This window comes from Eutrema salsugineum, unplaced genomic scaffold, assembly GCF_000478725.1.
Source record: "Eutrema salsugineum unplaced genomic scaffold, Eutsalg1_0 scaffold_17, whole genome shotgun sequence".
Classification (NCBI taxonomy): domain Eukaryota; kingdom Viridiplantae; phylum Streptophyta; class Magnoliopsida; order Brassicales; family Brassicaceae; genus Eutrema; species Eutrema salsugineum.
The window spans coordinates 5,504,137-5,511,523 of NW_006256852.1; positions in this window are offsets into that span (position 1 = coordinate 5,504,137).

The following is a 7,387-nucleotide window of genomic DNA, read 5'->3' on the forward strand; positions in this document are numbered from 1 at the left end:
TGAAAAGAGTCTTGGAACTACAAATACTAAAAAAACATAAAAAACTACTTGAAAACAATAAAAAAACATAGAAAAGGTATTTCAAAACGATCCATAAAAGTGGTCGAAATACGATGTTATCAATATATATTGTGACCCATGTGAATAAATTTTCTGCCTCCGCCAGTGGAACGAACACAATAGGGGTTTTTGTTTTGGTGTCACTAAATCTAGATGCGAAACAAAATAAAACAGTTGTAAAACAATATGAACTAAGTACTGGGTCTAAGGGGTTTTCGCAGGGGTTCAAGAACTGATCCAATCACAAAGAAATTGATAAAGATAATCAACTAGTGATCATGAGGATCCCGAACTTGAATAGGCGCAGGTATGAGTAGCCAACTCTGGTCACCTTAGTAAAATATTCACTCAACTCGGCAATTAACTCTCGCTCTCATGCCGTGATTAAGCTCATGCATTACTAACAGAATTCATCCATGCTCTAGATTTTCTATAGATAGCTTTCGTCTCTTATAGCGACTTCACTCGTATCACTTCTAGGTCAGGTAATCCGATACAACACTCTAGCAGCTCCAATTACTTGAGATCATGCATATGTCTTCATTTAAATAGGGATAGAAGAAGATCTAACCATTGGAATGTCTCCAAACAAACTACATTTGAAAGCTGATTGTGTCTTCTTTGTTGTATCTAAATTTGGAGATGATCGGATGGTGAGAGAGGCTCGTTTGATTGCAAGACTTCGTGATGGTTCAAGTTTAACCAAAAACGTACTTTTGCTCCAAAGCACTCTTTAATTCAATTTATATGAAATATGTTATAAAGCTCCAAAACATATAAATCAATTGAAAAAAAAAACAGAGTTAAACATCTGTATCAAATATTAGAAACGACCCTAAAAAATGATAAAAATCGGATGTTAACAACGTTCGACACTGATCTCCACATATTAACTTCAGCGTCTCTTTGTTTATGAAGAATGACTTGTAATCACCACTTCCTTTGCTTCATCAGTTTGCACCTGCATCTTTTTCTCTTCCAACTCGTCTACTATCCGATTCAAAATTGCTACATGATGCTTTCTTCTTCATTGAGTTCTGATATTAATATAAGAATCACACCAAACTTGATTATCACACTGTTCATGGCCTACAAGTTGAATGGATTGAAGTTAGCCACACAAAGGTGCATGATGCCTTTGTGATACGAACACAAGTCCAGGTCTGAGTGAATCCACACAAAGATAGTGACTTAAACGTCTACAAAGGAAGAGGAAGCCACCTAAATACTTAGCCAAACAAGAGGAATAAGAGCTTAAAAGAAATTAACTCAATTTTTACTCAGTAAAAGTGGTGTCAAAAATAAATAAAAAAACAAAAACAAAAAACAAAGAAGGTCAGCCTGTATGGGCTCCACCTTGGATAAGACCAGGGTGATAAGAAATCTATTATGTGGAAAATAAATGTGAAAGATCAAAGGGAAAAAGGCTCTTAAAGACAAATAGACAGTATAACTGTTACGCTTAATGGAGCACGAATCAAGGTAAGCTAGAGATTTCTTGTACCTAGAAAACTTAGGTAGATACGAGTGGTGTCTTTAGGGCCTCTTGTTTTCATAAGAAGCCTCAGATTCGCATGCCTAAAAAGGGAAAGGAGTCGTTAAGATTTGAATGCAAATGGATCCAGTTAAGGCAAGTGTAAACAAGGGAGGATCCGCCTGATCCTCTTTATTCTGGTGCAGAGAATGACATCTTTGACAGCTTATAGATGGTTGAAACTATCTCCTGGTCGCCAAATGTGATTTCACAACAAATTGAACCGCTTGGTTAAAGGCACCTTTCATAATTGGCTTCAAATATGGAAAGTCTTGGTGCATGAGTGGGCAAGATTAAACACCCTGTTCCAATGGCTTGGAATGAATCTTGAGATGTTCTTAGGATCCTATAGTTATAGTAGAGGCCCGCATGTACTCTAAAACATATGATTGAAGTTTTCCAAACCTGGAAGGTTCCTCTGGTTTAGAAAATTGATAACGTTCACATCTGAATCGGTATTGAGGTGAATCAAAATTTCTGCGTGCCTCTGTTGAGTCCAGACTCTAGAAAAGTTCGTTTCAGTGCTTAAGTCCCTCTTGTTTGATCGCAATCCTCCAATGAAAGCGCATAGATTCAAATCAGGTAAGTTCAGAATCACCCGAATTGAGAACTGAATATCTCTTTCATGTGAACTGACATTGGGTTGATTCCACTTCAAGTAATTCTCTAAATGATGTGAGAATGTTCTACAAATTATCTCAAACCTTGAAACCTTGTGGTTTAGCCGGAATGCATCGAGCAATAGCCATAGGTCTGTATCTGCTTCAATAGCAGGATAGTTTTGAATTACCTGCTTTATAAATTTGAGTTTTGTCCAAGCTGATATGGACCCAATTCTACTTTTTCATTCTTCTACGGTGAGTATATTTTCTGGAACAAGTCATTTCGCTGGTCAACTCTTTTGAGTTGGTTTGATATGCTCCATGAAAGGAACATATGTCCTTACTTGATCTTATATGTCTTGAGCATTTTCTATTAAATATTATATATGTGAGACCCCGATTTCGCCTTCCTTTTGGAGAACCAGACGGACCGACTATTAACTCACTGTGAGACCCCGATTCCACTTTCTTTTTGGAAAACCAGACGGACCGGCTATCAACTTCTAACGCCCCAACTGTCCTTTCCAGTGAGCTCAACGCCCTTTCTATAAGACTGTGTGCTCAACGTCCTCTCTCTAGGCCTGTTGGCCCAACGTCCTCTTCCAAGACCCATTGGCCCACCACTATCTGATGGTTGGTGCATTAGTCCGGGAGGCTCATAAGACTTGTCTACTGTCCATACAATCACACGGTACCGCAGACCACTTTCCAGTAGGTCACCTATCCTGAAATTGCTCCAGCTTAAACACCCTTAACTCTGGAGTTCTTAAGACCGGTTCCTGAAAATGAAAGTGCACTTTGATGACATAGTATCCAAAGATAAGCCTCTCTACATATACCAGAAATCGAGATGTTACAACTCTCCCCGACTTCCAAGGAATTCGTCTTCGAATTCTCCTCAACTCAATTATGTCCCAAGACACCACCGGGTCAGAGCCGGTTGGCTAACTTTACGCTCTGATACCAACTGTGAGACCCGAATCCCGCCTTCCTTTTGGAGAACAAGATGGACCGGCTATCAACTCACTGTGAGACCCTGATCCTGCAGAAACCAAACGGACCGGCTATCAACTCCTAACGGCCCAACCGCTCTTTCCAGTGAGCCTAATGCCCTTTATCTAGGCCTGTTGGCCCACCACTGTTCGACGTTCAGTGCATTAGTCAGGGAGCCTTGTAAGACTTGTCTAGCGTTCTTGCAATTACCACGTGATCTTTTCCCGTGCTTTGTCCTCACTCACATGGTACCGCAGACCACTTCTCGGTAGATCATCCATCCTAAAATTGCTCCAGTTTAAGCACCCTTAACTCTGGAGTTCTCTCAAGACCAGTGCCCGAAAGATAAATGCATTTTAATGATATAGGTAGTCAAATCAATTTTTATAAGCCTCTCCACATATACCAGAAATCGGGATGTTACAACTTTACCCGACTTCTAAGGAATTCCTCCTCGAATTCTCCTCAACTCAATTACATCCCAAGACGCCACCCGGGTTAGAGCTGGTTGGCTAACCTTACACTCTGATAACAACTATGGAACTCCGATCCCGCCTTCCCTTTGGAGAACCAGACGGACCGGCTATCAACTCACTGTAAGAACCTGATCCCGCCTTCTCTTTGAGAAACCAGATGGACCAGCTATCAATTCCTAACGCCCCAATCGCCTTTCCAGTGAGCCAAACGCCCTCTTTCTAGGCCTGTTGGCCCACCACTGTTCGATGGTCGGTGCATTAGTCCGAGAGGCTCGTAAGATTTGTCTACTGTTCCTACAATTACCACGTGATCTTTCCCTGTGCTTTGTGCTCACTCACACGGTATTGCGGACCACTTCCTGGTAAGTCACCTATCCTGAAATTGCTCTAGCTTAAACACTCTTGACTCTGGAATTCTCTTAACATCAGTGCCCAAAAAGATGAGTACACTTTGATAACATAGGTAACCAAATCATTTTTATAAGTCTTTCCATATATACTAGAAATCGAGATGTTACTATATAATAGTTTTAAAATCATGAAAATAATTCTTGACCAAACCTAATTATGGAAATATTATGCGATTGATGGGATTAGTGGATATGACCTTTTGGCCGTTAGAAAAGGCTAGGTCACGTTACATGCACATGCATTACATTCAGATGAAAGTTGTAATGATGTATCTTATGCGAAAGTCTACCTGTTCTTCACACTTTATAGCAACAAATCACCATACCGATGAAAGCAACAAAGGTTGAAAAGCCTCATTGTATTTTTTATAAGTCCTTGTCCAAAACTATAGTCACAACTTGTCATTTAGGTTTACTAGGTCATTTAGTCAAAGTCATTTATTTTAAATTGCAAAACTAAAAGTTGAAATATTCAATTAAAAAAACCTAAATATTTCCATGAATTTAAGTCATATAATCTCTGAATTAGTAAACACTTAAAGTCTAATCAAACAGACTCAGTAGAATATTAAAAAAGAAAACATACAAAAGGATTTTTGCCAGAGACTACCAAATGATGTTTCCTTATCGGCAAAGAAAAAAAAAATACAAAAAATACAAAAAAAAACTTTAATTAAGGAGTGTATTTAATCAATATTAATTGTTGATGAAAAATTTAGGTTTATGGTATTGATAATTTGAAAATAAGGTAAGTAGTAAAGAGAAAACAATTTTACACCATAAATATCCATGTCTTTTGTTTAATTACAAAAATACCACTTCTCTAAAATTTTGATTCTGATATTGTATGCTAATGATAAGTTTATGCATATCATGTTAGTTTAATTATCATATAGCATCTCAACGAATAATATCGGAAACTTGTAATTTGCTAACAATATTATCTGATATTTATAACATGTTAACATAGTAAATATCTGGATAATATTTGTATTAACCTGGTAAGATAATAAATATTTAGATGATATTTATGTTAACGTAAAATTTGTATAGAATATCATATATATTATAAGCAAAGTAAAATTTTGAGTTAAAGCTCTCTCATTCAATTTTAGGGTGGCTAATTACCTTTTATCTTTTCTTATATTTTTTAAATTAATTTTAATAACAAAATTATTAAAAATTGTAAATTAATTAAAAAACTTTAAAAAATCGTAATTAAATAAAAATATTAAAATTGTAGTTAAATAAAATATTATAAATCGTAAATTAATAAAAAACTGTTAAAAATCGAAATTTAATCAAAAAACATTTAAATTTAATAAAAATTATTAAAAATCGAAATTTAATCAAAAAATATTTAAATAGAAAATAACGAAACTTTCAAAATTAGAATTTAATTAAAAAAATATTTAGAATCATATCATATATAATATATGCAAAGTAAATTTTTCGCTATAAGGTCTCTCATTCTATCTAGGTAACTAATTCCCCTTTATTCGTTAATAAATTTTTTTTAATTCCCCTTTATTCGTTAATCGGATTATTTGTTGAGCGAGATTATCTGAAAAAAATATACATGTGATGTGGGAAATCCTACCTTAAGTTGAGAGCTATATATAAATATATTACTTTTTTAAATGTATCTTAAGCTCAATTATGGTTTGGTTTCTACATTGGTCGGCTTTTTGTTGTATTGTTTACCGTCTTTATTTTTTATAAATCAATATTTCTTTTTTTCTATTGTTTTTCCGTTTTTTCAGTACCAGTAGTAGTGTTCATCGATTATATGTTGTTGCTTTGTGTTGTCAGTTATTCTTCCTTACTTAACGTGATTAAAACCATGTCAACATATCATAAATCATCTTCATTGTCTAATGAACAGGTTTTAAGTCTTTTGTTTTTTTTGCTTGTTTTAAAGATGGCTTTCTGAATTCTGTTTATTTTTGGAATAATGTAAGAGATGTCAAATACTCTAGCAGGACTCAGAGGAAAAAACCAAAAAAGAAAAAAGAAAAAGGGAAAAACGAATTAGAAAAAGAAGAGAAAAAAATAAATTGAAACATATAGAAGAACATAGAGTTGACGAAAACGTAAAAAAAAATGAGGAAAAAATGAACAAATAGTCCTAGACCATGAACAATAAGATCAAGATGGGTAACACAAAATAGTGAAAAAGAAAAATGATAAGGATCCGGAGATGAAGAACTCAATGTTGAAGAAGAAAACTGAAAGAAAAAGAAGAACAAAAATGGTAGATGAAGAAAATAAAGTATAAGAAGATGAAAACCCGACGATGAAAAAGAAAATAAAAAAGAAGAAAGTAAAGATGCGAAAAGGACAAACAAAAATTAGAAAGAAAAAAAAAGTTTGGATAGGACAAAAATGACCAAGAAGAAGTTAAAAGTAGAAGATAAAAACGGCTAATAAAATCAAAAGAAGAATAGTAGAAGATGTTGAAGAATAAGAATTTAGAGAATACAAAGACAATAAAATAAAACAAAGAAGAAGGGGCAGACAAATAAAACAAAAACAATCAACAGAAAAAAAAGAAGAAAAAACCGAATGAAAAAAAAATCAAGAAGTCAAATAAGATTAATACAATACATAATAAGAAATAGTCAAAAAACAATGAAAGATATGAAGGAAAAAACAAAGAATAGAAAAGCTAAAAAATAAAGAAAAAGGAGAAGAATAAGAAAACAACGATAATGTGAACAAAAAATAATACGGTGAACAAGTAGGATAAAAAAAAATACTCGGATAGGTCGAAGATGATGAACAAAAAAAAATAAATGACCAATTGGAGAAGAAAAAAGATAATCAGAAGAAGAAGTAATAAAGAAAACCAGTAGATAGTAGAGGAAGTGAAAGAAAAAAAATAATAAAATGGAAGAAAAGTAGAAGATGAAGAAGACAAAGTAGAAAAAGGTAAATATGATGAAAAAACGAAGACAAATCAGATGAATAAGAAGTAAAAAAAAAGATGAAGAAAATATAGAAGAACAATTTGAAAACAAATAACGATAAAAAGACCTAAAAATATAAGGAAAAAACTAAAAAAGAGAAAATATAAACCATGAGAGGAGTAAAAAGACAGATAAGACAAAGATCTTTAAAATATGATGAAGAATTTAGAGAGAGGAAGAATAATTGGAAGAAGAGGAATAAGAATTTGTTGAAGGAGAAAAAAAAATTGAAGACAAAGTAGAAGAAGAAGATAGGGAAGAGAAAAAATTGGATGAAAACCTTAAAAGATGAGGAATTGGAGAAAGTATAAGAATATAAAGATGAGTTAAAAGCCGAATAAAA